This window comes from Ceratotherium simum, chromosome 33, assembly GCF_057802395.1.
Source record: "Ceratotherium simum simum isolate JZ-2026a chromosome 33, ASM5780239v1, whole genome shotgun sequence".
Lineage (NCBI taxonomy): Eukaryota > Metazoa > Chordata > Mammalia > Perissodactyla > Rhinocerotidae > Ceratotherium > Ceratotherium simum.
Window position 1 is genome coordinate 10,837,554 of NC_141932.1, and position 18,306 is coordinate 10,855,859.

An 18,306-nucleotide genomic window follows, 5' to 3' on the forward strand; every position below is an offset into this window, starting at 1 on the left:
TGAATGGAGCTAGGGGAGGAGCAGACAGTCATAAGTGGGTGGTGCTGGTCTCCTCTCTCTGCTCCTTCCCCCACCTCTCCTGTTCACTCTCAGGCATCGTCCCTTCTGTGGATAATGTCTGTCTGCTGGACCTGGCTGAGGCACAGGGGCAAGAGGATAATATTGCTGAGGTTTTCTGTTTACTGGCCTCTGTGCTGCTCCTTTAAATAGCATGCTTCATGCCAGCCTCACAATAAAAAACAACAAAAATATTCTGAATGTGAGGAGTCTAGTTTTCACTTTTGACAAAGGAGAAAACTGAGTGTCAGGGTCAGGAACATCAGACTCTATGCCTGGATCCCATTCTCCCATTCTGTCCACCTGCCCCAGTTCCTCTGGGCAGGAGACGATAGTCTCAGGCCTGATGGGAAAGGTAAGCGCTTCCTGGATACTTGTTTCTGGTTCCAATCAATTCCCCTTGCCAGTGGTGTTGAACTCACCTGATATTGTCAGAGAGCTTCTCCTTCCATCCAGAAAAATGACCCTACCTGGCTGCCTTCTGCTTCTTGGTCCAGAATTGAGAAACAGTGAGTGTGAGTGTCTTTACTCTGTTGAATGGGGGAACCAAGATGCCCTGCCTCTGTATTGTTCCTCCGGTCCTGGAGTCCTAAATCTGCTTGCCTTCTTCTTACCACCTTCCAGAATTCTCCTTAGTTGTGTCTTGCACCATTTACGGGATTTACAGTTGCGAATAGAGGCGGGAAACACTGAACAATGGGTCAATGCCACCCTCTCTGGATTGTAAGTCTAGCCATCAATTTTTAATGCTTTCAACTGACAGGTTGGTCCATATGATCCACCCTGACATTATCATAAACAGAAATCTGACTCACTCTCCCTTCTGGATCTAGGGCAAAGGGAAGGGCTGTTGGTATTAGGTGTTTTTTACACCAGAATCTCCCATTGGTTGACTTAACCTTCCTATTATGAACCTATGGCAGAATGTTTTATCCCTGTCACGGTTTGTGTAATGCTGGTGAAGTTGGGGCTATTTTTGTTTAAAATGATTTCATTAAAATTAAAATATTAAACTTTTTAGGAGGAAGATGACAAGCTCCTGCTTCCCTCCACTTTCTCCACCCAGACATATATTTTTGAGCTGATTTTGAAGGATAGGAAGGTGTTAGCCAGATGATGACGTGGTGATGGACCTTCCTGGAGGAGGGACGTGTATGCACAGAGACAGTGAGGAGTGCATCGGAATGGGGGTACTTTGAGAATTACTTGAGGGATTGATGGGTTAGGATATGGCAATGGAGAAGTAAGTAGGGTGAGATGAGGAACAACCTAGAATAGAGGTCAGAGAACCACAGCTCATGGGCTGCCTGATTTTGTAAATAAGATTTTGCAGGAACACAGCCACATTAATTAATTTACACATTGTCTATGGCTACTTTTGTGCCACTAACACGGAGTGAATAGTTGCAACAGAGAACATACAGCTTGCCAAGCTGAAAATATTTCCTATTTGGCCCTTTACAAGAAAAGTCTCCTGATCCCTGACTTAGAAAGCCAAGGTGAGAAGCTTGTAAATCATTCTTTTGGGCTGAGGAGATAGAGAAGTATTTTAACTACGGTCAGCTTTGAGTTTTAGGAAATTTTCTAAATGTCAATACCTCATTTTGCCTATAACAGAACTAGTATGAGGCAGGCAGGATGGAAAGGGAAGATTCAGGAGCTGAGAGAGATGATGCTGGAGGCCAAGTCAGGGCAGGGATACTTGGGAGGGCTTTGAGTAGAGAGTGAACTGATATGTCGCTGATGTGGTGTCTGGGACAGAACACACCCAGCCTCTGGGTGAAATGTCACTAAAGCCTTTCTGTACAATGGAGAAGGAACAAGTAGGCACCCATCTCTGACAAGGTACCAGGACTTTTGCTGGGTGTTTTCCATATGTACTTTTATTTAATGCTCACAGAAACACTGTGAAGTAGGACTTCTTACACCCATTTCACAAAGCAGGAAACTGAGACATGGAAGGGTAAGGTGTCTAGCCAGATGTCATTCTCTTAATAAATAAAAGAGCATGGATTTAATCTCAGGTCTCTCTGATTGTAAAGCCTAACGTAGTTTTAGTATATCAGGAATCTCACATTCAACAGTTTATAAACCCACTGCCTCTTGGGATAAGTCTCCAAGGATCAGGCTTTGGGTCCCCCTTCCTGTAGGGGACATGGATGCTCTGGCTCAGACTGATGCTTCCGTTGGTTCCTCACTGGGTCCTGTAGGTGCCTTCCTGAGGATTCATCCTGTTAAAGCTGAGGGAGGCATAAAGCAGCTCCTGCTCCATCTTGAAGGTGGAGGTGGTCCCTTGAGAGCTTGTGGGGTGAGCAGAGATGTCTAACTTGGACTCCTGCTGGCGACCCTGTGAGGAAAGCAAAGAAGGAGGTCAGAGCAGAGCAGTGGTGAGGTCAGGGAGAAGGCAGAGGGGGTCCATGAATTGAATTTGATTCTGACAAGACATTTATTTATTCTTCAGTTCTTTCATCAAACATTTCTTAAAGTCCCATTAACTCAATTATCCAACAAACATTGCACTTTTTGTTGCTTTCCAATTCTACTAAAAACTCACACAGACCTATGTGGAAAATACTATTATTACACAAAGAAACTAAGTGTCAGTGAGGTTAGATAATTCTCAAGGTAACACATCTACTGATCGTGGTCTCTCTGAGGTCTCCTGTGTGCCGTGCAATGGATACACAGGAAAGTGTTTATGAAAAACACCTTCTTCTCCTGTGTGTCAATGCTTTACTTTCACACTAGCATCGCACATACAGCTCTTCTGACACCAGATGTGTGGGAGTTTTTTTCTCCCCCTTCAGACGTCAATCTCATCTTCAGTTTATCACCTGTGCTTCTGACCAACTGACTATAAATTGGAGGTTCCCATGACTTCTTCCTTGTGTTAAATTAATCAGCTACAGTGACTCAGAGAATTCAGGAAAACAATTTACTTACTGTGTACCAGATTATTATAAAAGGGAATGAAAAAGTACATATGAACATCCAGATGGAACAGATGCATAGGGTAAGGTATATGGGAAGGGGCAAGGAGCTTCCATTCCTTCTTTGGGAGTTCCCCTCTCCCAGCACCTCCACGTGTTCACCAACTTAGAAGCCTCTCAAACCCCATACTTTTGGGATTTTTATGGAGGCTTCCTTACACAGATATAATCAATTATTAACTGCATTTCCAGCCTCTCTCAAGTCTCTGGAGAATGGAGTCAGGAATGAAAATCCCCATCCAGGAGCCCACCAACAGTCACCTCATTAAAATAAAGACAGTGCTCTCACCCAGGAAGCCAAGGAGTTTAGGAGGACAACCATTTCCTGCTGCAGACTCATTTATCAGCAATAGATTTACTGCAACAGTAAAGACAAGAGTCCTTCCACTTCCTCTCCTCCCATCTCTCTTGAACTCACTCAAATCAAGATATCTGCCTCTACCAGGCTACCAGGTCCGCTTTTGTCAAGAAAAGCTGTGATATCACTTAGCTAGATTTAAATGCTGATTTCTCAGACTCTATCCCACTAGACTTATTAGCATTTGAAACAAATGAGCACTTTCTCCTCCTTGAAGCTCCAGCTCCCCTGGGCCACCAGGACACAACCGTACATACTCCTGGTCATTTATTTTTTCTCAGTGGTGTTCTTGTTGTTTCCACCTTATCTCCCTGACTGTAAATGTTGGAGGGTCCTAGGGCTTGTTCTGTGTACCTCTTCTCTTCTTTGTGGTATCATTCACTGTCCGACCTTGATGTGGAGGACCCCCAAACTTCTGTGTCTCACACCTGGATCTCTTTCCTGAGTTGCAGACTTTTACCGTTTACTTGTCATCTTCACTTGGAAGTCTGAGAGGTACCTCAAACTTGAGGTAACCAAAATAATGTTTGATAAACTCCTGAAAATACTCCCCCTGCAGAATCGGAAATTTCAGGAATTGACAATTTAATTCTTTATGTTGCTCAAGGCAACCACATTGGAGTCATCTTTGGTATCTATGGACATTTATGAACATCTATGACATCTATGTTACCTGTGGATATCTATGGAGTCTTCTTTGACATCTATGGACATATATGACATCTATGGACATGTATGACTTCAATGGGCCTCTATAGAGCCATCCTTGACATCTATGACACCTATAAGGTAGAGGAAGTGAGCTGTCTTTGATCATACTCCATGTGTACTGTATCACTCCATTAACAAATCCTGTTGGTTTCATCTTTGAACTGTATCCAGAACCCAACTTCTTCACACTAGATTCATCATTGCTATCCTGGAATAAGTCTGTCTATGGACTGACTTGTGTCCCACAAAATTCATATATTCAAACTCTAACTCCCAATGTGACTGTATTTAGAGATAGGGACTTTAAAGATATAATTAAGTTTAAGAGAGGGCATTAGAGTAGGACCCAAAATGATTTATGTTCTTATAAGAAGAAGAAAAAAAGACACTAAGGATGCATGCGCATGGAAAAAAGGGCATGTGAGGATATAGCAACAAGGTGGCCATCTGTGCAAGCCAAGGAGTTTTCCGGAGAAAACAAATTTCTTGCACCTTGTTCTTGGACTCCGGCCTAAAGACTTGTGAGAAAATAAATTTCTGTAATTTAAGCAACCCAGTCTATGGTATCATGTTACGGCAGCCCAAGCAAACTAATACAGTCTGCATCATCTCTTGCCTGGATTATTTGAGTGTCTTTCATCACTAGTCTCCTGTCTTCTACCCTATCTTGCTACAGAACTTCTCAACAAAAGAGCCAAAGTGATCTAATTAAAATGAGCATCAGTTCACATCTGTGAAATGCTAGAATATATATTTATATATCTATATCTGTATCTAATATAGATGTTGATATAGATATCGATGATATGAATATAGATATAGATCTACTTCCAATTTCTGTTTTAACATTTGGTCTTTGACCCTGGTTTTTGACACTCAGCTCCTAAATCCCTGAGATTTCCTGGGTGATAGGAGTGTCTTTTGTTCTAATGAGATAACACTTGGAGGGCTCCTAGATGGGAGTTGGTCAACAGAAAGACCAAGCCATGATTAGAAGCTTGAAACTTTCAGCCCCATCACCTATCCTCCAGAAAGGGGAGAGAGGCTGGAAATGGACATAATACTCGATCACGTCTACATGATGAAGCCTTCATAGAAATCCAAAATGTATGAGGTTCTGGGAGCTTCCGGGTTGGTGAACACGTGGAGGTGCTGGGAGAGTGGTGCTCCAGAGAAGGCATAGAAGCTCCTTGCCCCTCCCCACATACCTTGCTCTATGCATCTCTTCATCTGGATGTCCGTCTGTATCCTTTATCATGTCCTTTTATAATAAGCTGGTACACAGTAAGTAAACTGTTTTCCTAAATTCTGTGATCTACTCTACCATATTATGAACCCAAAGAGAGAGAGTCATGGAAACCTTCAATTTATAGCCAGTTGGTCACAAGCACAGTGAAAACCTGGACTTGAGATTGGTGTGTGCAACGTGGAGGTGGCACAATCTTATGGGACTGAGCCCTTAACCTGTGGGGTCTGAGGCTGTGTCTAGGTAGAGAGGATACCCAGCTGGTGTCACAGAAAATTGCTTGGTGGGGGGAAAATCCCCACCCATCTGGGATCCATAGTGTCAGAACTGAAGTGTTCTGTGTGAGAAGTAAAGGAGGCACACACAGAAGTTGTCACTCTTCTCAAAATACATAAGTAACGATGGTGAACTTCATGACTCTGTGACATTTGCGGCCTCTGTGCCTCTCCATCCTCATTCCCTGCCAGCCATTACCCACTCCCCACCCCAAATAGCTCTGCTTTAGGAACCCTGTCTTACTTGCTGTTTCTCCAATATGTCAGGGATGCCTCAACCTCAGATCCCTAGCACTTGCTGCTCTGTCTGTTTAGAGCCCTCAGTGATCTTCTCTCAGGGCTCACACAACACTCCTTCACCTCCTGAAGGTGTTTTCTTAGAGACTCCAACCCCCAGCACTGTCCTTCCCCATTCTCCCATTTCATTTCCCTGCAGAGCATTTATTTCCCGCATATTTTCACTACTTATTTGTTCATTATTGTCATCCTTCTCCACAATCAATGGAATCCTCGACAACAAGGACATTTTACATTTCTAACATATGTATTTGTAAAACTACAAGTATTACCCAAGCCCTCAGAACAATTGACAAGTGGAAGACAGTTGCTGAAGGAGATGAATGCACGGGTGATAGCTGACCATGTGCTCAAAACCCTCACAGGGGTGACCACACTAGTCAGGGTGAAAGATACAAATGAAAGTCAGAGCTCAAAGGATGAGCAGGAGTAGGACAGGTTGATATAGGCACATGAGGAGGAGGGGACAGCCAACGGATGATTCCGAGGTGCAAGAAGCTGACTCTGCTTGAGGTGAGTGAGCAGGCCAGTGTGGGAGGAGTGAAGCACTGAAGGTGACTCTGGTTTTCTTTCCCCAAGTGCCAGACCAAGTTGTTTGAACGCTTGTCTTTTGCCATGTGGAGAAGCAGTGCATTTCATTATGGAAGGAATGCTAATGTGCTGGGGAGGAGAGATGGGAGGGCTGCAGCAGGATAAGGACTAAGAGGGGAGCTCAGCTCAAAGGGAGTGGTTGTATTAAGCTGTATTCAGAAGAAGCACAGTCAAGCTTTGCAGCATATGGGAGCAGGAAGAGGTGACGAGGACTGGGGTGGGATAAAAGACCACATATCTTGTTGAGTGCCAGGGACAAGAGTGCCAAATGTGAGATGGGGAGCGCAGCAGAAGTATGTTTGGAGGCGTATCAACTGCATGTTCTTGATTTTTGACACTGGACCCTCTGACGTTGGAACTGCCCCTGCCAGGGCTGGTGAATTGCTAGAGATACTAAAGGACCTGCCTGCAAGCGTGCCTTTCATACTTCAAACCAAAGAGTCCAAAGCTCACATCCCAAGCACTTCCTTTATCAAGCTCTTACACTCCGGACTATCTTCCCGCTCTAATCGCCCAGGGCCAGGCACCAAACAACTGGAGACAGCCCCTACCTCCAGAGCCTGCTGAAATTACTCAAACTAGCCAGTCTTAAACCCACTTGCCCTGTCTCACCTTGCCTTTCCCGCGGAAGCCACAGTAAAGGCTCCTGCCCACGTTTTCCCCTTGCTCCCTCTGACCCTGACCAAACCTGGCGCTTCCTCACATGGCCCTGTGTGGTGTGGCATTTCCCCTCCTCTTAGGAACTGTGGGTAACAACTGCCTCCCTATCTGTTAGCCTCACGTACTTAAACACAGTCATGCATCGTTGACAATGGGGACGTGTTCTGAGAAATGCGTCTTTAGGTGATTTCTTCCTTGTGTGAACATCACAGAGTGTACTTACACAAGCCTAGACAGTAAGGCCTACTACACACCTAGGCTGTGTCTACTAATCTCATGGGACCACTGTCATATACGCAGTCCATCGTTGACTGAAACTTCATTATGTGGTGCATGATTGTAATAATAACACCTACATTTTCAAACAAACAGGAAGACGACGAGCTTATTTATTGACACGCCTATTGGACCATGACTGTGGGTCCTCCTGGGGAGATGTGGCGGGCAGATTGCATGCCAGGACGCCCACATCACTCACCGAAGAATCTGGTCCGATGGCAGGGTGGATGTCATCCACGCTTACTGCTGTCCTGGCTGCTTTCTTCCTGCGGGTCTTCACTCTGATGAGAGACACCAGGTTCTTTGACACAGGTCACTCTTTTGAGGCTAGAGTGAGTGACTAAGGCAGGTTGAGGGTGAGGTGAGACCAGGAGCCTTCATAACTGGACTTTGTAAAAATGTACTCACACTCCAGGGTGTCTGGAAGCAGGGCTGGGAACACACTCATGCCTGGCTCAGGGGCTACCAGCTGGATTCTCACCACCACCATAACCCCGTCCTTGCTCTGGGCCCTCAAAACCCCTCCAGGTCCCTCTTCTCCATTTTTTGGCCCACTCCCAACCCAGCTCACATGAGGAAGATGAGGCAGAGGCAGATAGCGAGCAGTGCAGTGACAGCAGCTCCCCCAATGGCCCCCTGAATCACACCTGCCCTGGTTCCTGGTTCCTTTGCAGACAAGAGAGACTTGGAGTGAACTCAAATCTTGATGAATAGACTTGTATCCCCTCCTCCTTCAGCATGTATAGAGGGTCACTTCTTCTCTCCCATGCAGGGTTCAGCCTCTGGGTTCTCCCAACCATCATAGGACTTCAGCCCTCTCCAGAAGGACATGGTCCATGTGACACCTCCTATCCAGCCAGCTCAGTCCTTTCCAGGAAACTCCATCTTTTCCAGGACCCAGGTTCTTCTCCATCCAGTGTCTCTCTCGGCAACAGCACCCATACCTGGACACAGCAGGAGCATGAGGCTCTGGGCTCAGTGGGCATTCCAGAGAGAGAGAGACACACACACAGAGCCCTATGGGATGCTGGAAGGCCTTGTCCTTCCTTCCTTCCTTCCAGGGAGGGTGTCTGAATCTCCTCTCCTGTCCTCCATGGCCCTGTCACTCAGGGTCAAAGGTGGTCTTTCATGCACCAGAAGGGGGTGGAAGTGGGCAGTTCTCAGATGTTCAAGTCAGATCCAGACAGCTCTCCTGGCCTTGCCTGACCATGTCTCCCAGGAATCTAACACCCAGGGTGAGAAATGTACCTCTGTCCATCACCTGTCAACAGTTTGATGGACACCCTTGAGAAAGCCCCAGTGGGACTCACTGTCCAGTGAGAGGACCTGATGCCATTACCCATGGGAATAGAGCAATGCGGGGAGCTGGGCTCCAGAGAGAGGTCAGGGTGAGGGTGGGTGATTGACAGTCAAAAAAGGGCCCAAAGAGATTTTTGGGGGCAATGAAACTACTCTGTATGATACTATAATAATGGATACATGTCATTGTACATTTGTTCAAACCCGTAGGATGTACAACACCAAGAGTGAACCCCAATGTCAACTACAGACTTTGGGTGATGATGACGTGTCAATGTAGATTCATGGGTTGTAACAAATGTACCCTCAGGTGGGGAACGTTGATAGTGGGGAGGCTGTGCACATGTGGGAAAGTGCAGCTGGTGTAGGGGAAATCTCTCTAACTTCCACTCACTCTTGCTGTGAACCTGAAACTTCTCTAAATAACAAAGCCTACTAAAAAATTCCCCCGAGGCTTTCAGTGACTAGAGGAAGACAAAGAGCACATTTAGGGTGGGCAGGGAGGAGGTCGCAGGTTATCCTGGCAAGAAAAGATTTGGAAGATATTGAGGGAAGTCATCTGACAGGGGCTTCTTGTGTATAACTACAGCCCCCATCACTCCCCCACCATCTGAGCTCTGAAAAGCCAGCTCTGACCCTACCTGGCAGAGACCCCACCCCAGTCAATGCCTCCTGGTTGGGGACTCCTTCTTACCTGTGCCGTCCCCTAAGCAGACACCATTTTCTGGATTCTCTGGAGCACCTATGATGAGAAGTGGGCATTTTCACCTTCAGTGAGAGGGTGGAGTGAGATAAATGTAGACATCTCCCAATCCCCACGAGCCACAGAAATAGTGGAGGGACACGGTTTGTGTACTTCTAGGTCCCCTACTCAGCCAGGCCCCCAGAAAAAAATAACCAAGCATCCCCAGCCTGGCCCTCCTGCCCCTCACACCCTCAGGGACCCAGGCATCCTGGCCCAGCACTCACAGACGATGTTGAGCTGGATGGTCTTTTCCACAGTAACACCAGCTACAGGGATCTTCACCCAACAGGCGAGGTTTGTGCTATGGTCCTGGGGCTGTGGGGTGAGGGTGAGCACCAAGGAGTGGTGTGTCCTGGGGCCCAGGGAGGTGAGGGCATCTGACGTCCAGGAGAAGATGGGGGGCATGTCTTGCTCACATGCCCAGGGCACAGAACAGGTCAGGTTCCTGGGGCGGCCAGACTCCAGGGTCCCTGGGATGAGGACGCCGGGTGTGTGGGTCAGGGCTGGTGAGAAAAGGGGGAGACACAGGGATCAGGGGTGAGAGTCTGAGGGGTAACCCTGAAAGAAGCCTCTGGCTTTGGTCCAGCTCCTACCACTGAGCACTGAGTCACTGTGCCCCAAACCTCTCCCAGAAGAGGGGTCCCATCCCAGCCCTGTGACAGCACCTCCAGTGCAGGATGTTTCTCTGTGGTGATTCTTGGAGCCCACTTCCTACTTGTCATATGCACAGAGAGATGGTTAGATGTGTAAGTCCATCCTGTACTTTGTCTCTCCACCCCAAAAAAAATATTTTCCATTGTCCCTCCTCCTGGCATCTCTGATGTCCAGGGAGCAGTGTAGGTCTGGGGATCTCCAAGGAGGTAGACTAGGCCCTGGGTCTCCTCCTGCACTTTACGAACTGGTTGTTTGTGGCCACAGGAGCATCCTGGTATAGATTGGTCTCTTCCTGGAACCAGTAGCCGTGAGCTGGGGCAGCATCACTCCAGTAGTCCCAGGGGTGGAGGAAGGTGCAGGGCACAGAGACACACAGGCCCTCCTGCACAGTCATGGATTCCTGCACTTCCAGTAGGTGTCTGTCATACTGAGCCAGGGACCCTGAAGAGAAACAGGGTCAGCCACAGCCCCTGCCCCTCCTGCCCCTTCTACACCTGGCTCACTCACATGCCCACAGCAGGGACAGCAGCAGTGGCAGCATCTCTGAGATGGAGAGTTCTGGGCGTTTGTCCTGTGTCTGAAAAGAGAAGGGTAAAGCGAGTGGGAGGGGATGCTGCTGGTCAACGCAAAGGAAGCTGGGGAGGAGCAAGTGACCTCGGCCCTTCACAGAAGAGGAACTACAGGCCTGAGTTGTCCACTTCTGCTCAGAGTAAGTGGCACCCCATGGCCCAGACACCCCAAGACACGCCCAAATGAGAACAGACAAGTCCGTCCTCCTTGGGTGCATCCCTCCAGCACTGGACCCTGGACCAGGACCTGTGAGAACATCTGAGGCATAGGACACAATTAGTCTCTAGGGGCCTTCCATCTGGGGTGCTTTTCTGGACCATGTTGTCTGCACCAGGGAGCTGGTCAGCTCCTGCCTGACCCTGGAAGGTTACAGCCTCTTCTAGAGCTTGGATGAGTCCTGCCAGGGGAAGGATTCTTTAGGGTCTGTGTGAGTATCTGGGGCAGAGGAAAGAAGGGGGTCCTAGTTGATGATAAGTTAGCAACAATTACACAATTCATTCATTCATTCATTCAGTCAGTCCCTAAACACTTAGTGAGCATCTCTGTGTTGAGAAGGTTGGAGACAAGAAGGGAGATGACAGAGCTGGTCCATGGCTCTGAGATGCTCCCACCCAGTGGTGTCACTTCCTCTCCAAACACTCAGTACTGTTGGGCTTTAGAGCTGCAGTCACTGATGAATTTGCTGTGTGTCCTGGAAGAATACTTGGTATTTTCTAAAATATGAGTATGAGATTTTTTTTAACTTATTATATACTGATTCATGAAGTTTCCATGGCATCTACAAAATAAAAACCATGCAGCATTTTCTGGTAAAACAAAAGGGAGAGCACTTGTTCTAGAAGTCAGAGCAGAGGAAAATTCTTTCACTGAACGTTGCTGTTCAGTGTTGTGTGGACTGGAGTGAATTTTTTTAGATCCTCATCATACAGATTAGGATTTCCTGTCATAAAAAACACCTTCTCGCAGTTACATGTGGCTCACAAAGCATAATACTTCCAGAAAACTTGAGTGGAATGTACAGCTACAGTTAAAATTTTAGGTTCAGCTCATGTGGTTTTGCATCTCCCTCTGTGTCATATGTGTATGGGAAATCCTTGACACCTGTGACATAATAGAATTTGCCACCATTGATTTGTAAATTCTTTCAAATACAGTAATATCTAGATAGCTGTTCATTCGACCTTACTCAAGAGAGATTTGTACTCTCATTTGATACGGAGGGAATTGAGTCTTCAATAAGTAATATAATACTAATTCTACGTTATTAAAAAAGTAAGAATGTGGCACATAATAGAAAATCCAATACAACTGGTTTCACAGTCCAGAAGTTGTACCATGTTCATGGAGTGGAGAGTTCTGTTAGTACTCAATGTTTTTGTATAAAGAACTTTATAAGTTACAGAAAATAAAATGTATCCTCTTGAAAGTTACATGTCTATGGATTTTGACAAATGTATACAGCCCAGTTCTGATCTCCACAATCAAGACATAGAGTGTTTCCACCACCCCAAAAAGATAATCCACGCCTATTTGTAGCTCCACCCCAGGTGACCATTGATATACTCTATCTTGGTGAATTAATTTTGTCTATTGGAGAATTTTCTAGAAATGTGCTCATTTGTGTCTAGATTCTCTCATTCAGCATGCTATTTTTGAAATGGATCCAAGTTGTATGTTTCTGTATAATATCTGATTCCTAAATAGTAATGCATTTTATGTGTATGCTGTGTCTTTTATTTATTCTCCTATTTACAGACATTTGAAGTGTTTGAGTTTCTGGCAATCAATATTAAGGTGTAAGTCTTTCTGTGGACATATCTTCATCCTCATGAGTACACACAAGGAGTGGAATTGTTGGATCAAAGAGTCACCACATGTTTAACCCTAGTAGAAATCGCCAGACTGTTGTCCAGAATAGTTTTAACCTTTACACTCCTGTCTGCAAAGTGCCAGAATTCTAATGCTTCACACCCTCATTTACACTTGGTATTGTCACAGTTTTATAATGAGTTTTATTTTATTTATTTATTTACTTTTATTTTTTTCTGAGGAAAATCAGCCCTGAGCTAACATCCATGCTAATCCTCCTCTTTTTTTTGCTGAGGAAGACCGGCTCTGAGCTAACATCTATTACCAATCTTCCTCCTTTTTTTCCCCTAAAGCCCCAGTAGATAGTTGTATGTCATACTTGCACATCCTTCTAGTTGCTGTGTGTGGGATGCGGCCTCAGCATAGCTGGAGAAGCAGTGCATCGGTGCGCGCCCAGGATCCGAACCCGGGCCACCAGTAGCGGAGTGCGCGCACTTAATTGCTAAGCCACGGGGCAGGCCCAACACTTGGTATTGTCAGACTTTTAAGTTTTAATGATTCTACTGGCAGTGTAGTAGTATCTCACTGTTTTTCAATTTATTTTGAATTGAGATACAGTGAGATTTACTTTTTGTCATATACAATTTTGTGAGTTTTGACAGATGTAAATCGTATGTAACCACAACCACAGTCAAGAGACTGAAGAGTACCAGTACCCAAAACATTTCCTCCCACTGTCCCTGTGTAGACAAATCCTCCCTCCACCAAGAATCCCTGAATAATGCTGATCTGTTCTCCATCCCTGGTATTTTGCTGTTTCCAGAATGTGTTCAAAGTCTGGCTTCATTCACCTGGCATAGTGCATTTGAGGGTTCTCCTTGTTATTGGGTGTATGTATCAATAATTTGTTCTTTTTAATTACTGGCTGGTTCTCCACTGTTTCCATGGACCCCCTTTTGTTTACACTAACAGCTGAAGAACATTTGGGTTGTTACCAGGTTTGGAGTGACTGTGAATAAAGCTACTATAAAGATACACATGCAGGTTTTGTGGAACATATGGTTTTATTTCTCTTGGGTAAACACCTACGAGTCAGATTGCTCGATCCTATAAGTGTAGGTTTAACTTTATATGAAATTACCAAACTGTTCTCCAAAGTGGTGTACCGTTGGTGTTCCCACCAGCAGCGTGTGTGAGTTCTGGCTGCTCCACATGTTCATTAGCACCTGCTATTATCAGGATTTCTTTTTCTTTTTCTTTCTGTTTAGTTTTTTTTTTTGTTATTCTAATAGGTGTAGACGTCGTCCTGGGTGTAACCTGTAATTTCCTGATGGCAAGTGGTGTTGAGCATGATTCCCTGTGCTGATTTGCATCCATTATTTTCTTCTTTGGTGAAGTGCCTGATTAAATATTTGATTGCTTTTTAAATTATTACATGGTATAATATACATAACAAAAACTTTACCATTTTAACATCATTTTTTTTCTGAGGAATATTTGCCCTGAGCTAACATCCACTGCCAATCATCCTTTATTTTTGCTTAAGGAAGATTAGCCTTAAACTAACATTTGTGGCAATCTTCCTCTCCTTCGTATGTGGGTCGCTGCCACAGCATGGCTTTGTGAGTGGTGTAGGTCTGTGCCTGGGATCCAAACCTGCAAACCCAGGCCACCAAGTGGAGCGTGCAGAACTTTCACCACTCAACCATGGGGCCAGCCCCCCATTTTAACTATTTTTAATTATTCCAGTCAATGACATTAAATAGATTCAAATTGTTGTACAATCATCACCACCATATATCTCTGGATCTTTTTTCATCTTCCCAAGCCGAAACTTTGTGCCCATTAAATGAATAAGTCTCCATTTCCCCTCCCCAAGACCCTAGCCACCACCATTCTATTTTCTGTGTCTGTGAATTTGCCTACTCCAGATATTTCATTGAAGAGGAATCTACAGTATTTGTCCTTTTGTGACTGGCTTATTTAAGTGAGCCTAATGTCTTCAGTCCACCTTACAGCGTGTGTCAGAATTTCCTTCCTGGGGCCGGCCCTGTGGCTTAGCGGTTAAGTGCGTGTGCTCCTCTACTGGTGGCCCGGGTTCGGATCCCAGGCGCGCACTGGTGCACAGCTTCTCCAGCCATGCTGAGGCCGCGTCCCACATACAGCAACTAGAAGGATGTGCAACTACGACATACAACTGTCTACTGGGGCTTTAGGGAAAAAAAAAAAGTAGGAGGATTGGCAATAGATTTTAGCTCAGAGCGCGTCTTCCTCAGCAAAAAGAGGAGGATTAGCATGGATGTTAGCTCAGGGCTGATATTCCTCACACACACACAAAAAATAAATTAAAAAAAAAAGAATTTCCTTCCTTTTTAAGCCTGAATAGTATTCCACTGCATGTGTTTTCCACACTTAGTTAATCCATTCCTCTATTGATGGATACTTGGGTTGCTTCTAACTTTTCATTATTGTGAATAATGTTTGTATGAACAAGGTATACAGATATCTGTTCAAGTTCCTTCTTTTGATTCTTTGTGTACACACCTAGACGTGAAATTACTGGATCAAATGGTAATTCTATTTTCAATCTTTTGAGGAACTGCCACACTGTTTTCCACAGAAAGGCATCATTTTACAATCTCAAGAGCAAATCACAGGAGTCCCACTGTCCCTGCATTCTCGTGAACTCTTATTACTTCGGTTTTTTTGTTTGTTTGTTATTTATTTTTTAAATAGCCATCCTAATGCATGCGAAGGGTACCTCACTGTGTAGTTGTAATTTGCATTTCCCTGGTGTTAGTAATGTTGACCATGTTTTCATGTGTTTACTGGGCATTTGTACATCTATGGAGAAATGTTGATTGAAATCCCTGGCCAATTTTTACATAAGGGTGTTTGTTTTGTTGTTCTTGAGTAGCTGGATTTTTTAATACATATAAAACTGGGTTCTTTTGTTTGTTTGTTTACTTATGTTTTGTTTTGAGAGTCCTTGATATATTCTAGATACAAGTCATCCATCAGATATATATTTTTAGATATATTTTCCCAGGTTGTAACTTTTAATCTCTTCATAGTGGCTTTTACGGAACAGCAGGTCTCCATTCCCCAAGACACGTGTCACTCATTAGGTGACCCACTAGTGTGTCAGGATGTGGAACAGTAGAGCAAAGAAGATTAAAATATGGAAGATTTGGAGTCCAGATGGGGGAATTTGGGGTGCAAAACGTCACTTGAGAATTGTAACCACCAAAGGATACCCAGGTCTTAATATCTGGACCCTGTAACTGTTTCCTTATAAGGAAGAAGGGTTTTTGCACATGTGATTTAGGTAAGGATCTTGACCTGCGGAGTTGATCCTAGATTATCTGGGTTGGTCCCTAAATCTGGTCACAAGTGTCCTTCTGAGAGAGAAGCAGCAGGTGATGTTCTACACACAGAGAAGGATGAGCAATGTGACGACTGAGACAGAGTGATGTGGCCACAAGTCAAGGAATGCCGGCAGCACAATCATCTGGGAGAAGTAAGAGATGGATTCTCTCCTCGAGCCTCTGAGGAAGTGCTACCTACCAATAACTTGATTTCTGCCCAGTAAAACTGATTTTGGATGATGGGGTTCAGGACACATTACCCCAAGGTGTGACTCCTTTGCATAGTGAATATTTTGAGCTGGAGGAATTTGAGAAATGGCATATGCAGGAAGATATTTCTGACCTTCTCTTGAAGCAGGTAATAAACCCTCACTGAGAGGTGCCCTCCCTGTACCCGGAGGAAAGGAGCATCTTATCTCCTAAGATCAAGGGACTCAGAGAGGAATCTGATGGAACAGGCCTTGCTAAGTTCCTCCCAGTTTACTACATTTAGCTCACACTCTTTGTCCTATCATATCTCTCCATGGCTTTCCACTCTTCATCAAATCTAGCAGGAAAATACTCAGGTTTAACCACGAATTCGAGTCTTCATTTCTGTATGAAGGCTCCTGTGTTATGTGTTGTATGTCAATTATACCTCAATTAAAAAAAGAAATATCACATGACACAGCTCTAACTTTTAGGAATTTATCCCAAAGAAGCACACACACACACAGACACTCTTCAGAAAGTAGATACCAGATTGTTCATTGCTATGTTTCTGTTAGTAGAATAACATGAATGCCGTGATTTTCCACTAGGAGAAGATGTGTACAGAATCTGATCCATCCAGGCCATGGAATACTGCACAGTCACAGGGAAGAATGAGGACAGTCTGTACTACCGATATCAAAGGATCCTTAAGATCCTTTAGGTGAACAAACCAAGGTTCAAAGAAGCCTATGGATATTGGACACTTCCTGGGAGCGGTGGACATCTGAGGACAGACTCTGCTGTGAATTTGGAATTTTTGAGCATATGAATATATTACCTGTGCAAAAGTACTGAAATAAACAATTGTTAAGGAAAATAAAAAGGAAAGACTAGAAGAATCATCAGAAGACAGATGATAAGGGGCCTCCTTCCACGAGAGCAGGGCCAGCAGCATGTCTGGGGTTGGCAGTGCCATGTTCTCCTAGAAAGTCTGTTTTTCAAGGTTCTCTCTCAGCAACTAAAAGTTGTAAGTTTTAGAGGAGGCTCCAACAGGAATATGAGGGTGAGGGCAGAAGTGACCTTTCTCAGAGGAGGAACTACAGGCCCAGATACTTTCAGGGCAGAGACAGCCATTGGAGTCAACCATCCACCACCCAAGTCCACTCCTGGGGACCCTGGGCCCGAGCAGGTGAGAGTCTCACCCAAATTCACACCTCACGCAGGGCCGGAGCCACGTCTCTTGCCTCCTTGTCAATGCCCTTCTCTCAGGGGTCATTTCCCACAGGGAAAATGGGTGCCTGTGTCCAGACCCCCCGAGTCACAGGCTGTAGATGTCTGTGGATGTCGGTCCAGGGCTGAGATGTAGGGACATGGGAGATGAGGATGGACTGGGTTGAAGGTTGAGGAGACCAACTGTCCTTCCTCCCTCAGCGTCCACGGTGTAGACAACCCCTCTCTGCTCACGAGGTCACACACCAGCCCTGGATGCTGACCCAAAAGTTACTGTCCAGCGGAGAGACTTTAATTGTCTTGGCACCTGGAGCTCCCTGTGACAGGAAGTGTAATTCTGTGAATATGTGTGTTTTGTGTATTTTGAGACTCCATTGTAGAGGGATACACATTAAGAATTTTATATTTTACGGGGAGTGCACCAAACCTTTGATTTTTATGAAACGCCCATTCCCAGTGCTTTTTGCCTCAAGGACTCATTCGTCTGATATTAGGATAGTGAAACCAACTCTCTTTCCTTTAGTGCTTCCATGGTATTTCTGTTGACATCTTGTCATTTCAACCTTTCTCAATCATTAAGTTTCAGTTATGTTTCTTGTCAATATGAGGAGGCCATCTTTCATTCATCTATCCTGTCCTTCATTTCTCCAAACATACAAGGATCAGTTCTACTCTCTCCTGAGAGGAGACAGCGAGGTGAATTTGACAGACCAGGACACTCTCCTTACTGTCCTGTGGAGAGCCAGACAAGGCACCGGGAACTAGAAATCTAGATGGAATTGGCAGAAGGGATGTAACCAGGACTTTCAAAGTAGGAGGTCATGAGGAGTAGGTGGGACAGCACACTTAATTCGGCAGAGGACCCAGAACATGGTGTGCTCTAAAGAGGACAGCTGGGATTCTCTGTGAGATAGGGTTGTAGGGCGAATGAAAGGAAAGAGAACAAGTGCCCACTTTGCCACAGCAGCCCCGCTG

At 45.2% G+C, this 18,306-nt stretch overlaps 1 pseudogene; it reads right to left on the reverse strand.

Moving 5' to 3' along the window:
* Positions 1-2,251: 2,251 nt before the first annotated feature.
* LOC101407135 (myeloid cell surface antigen CD33-like) lies at positions 2,252-13,487 on the reverse strand (annotated as a pseudogene).
* Positions 13,488-18,306: the final 4,819 nt, after the last annotated feature.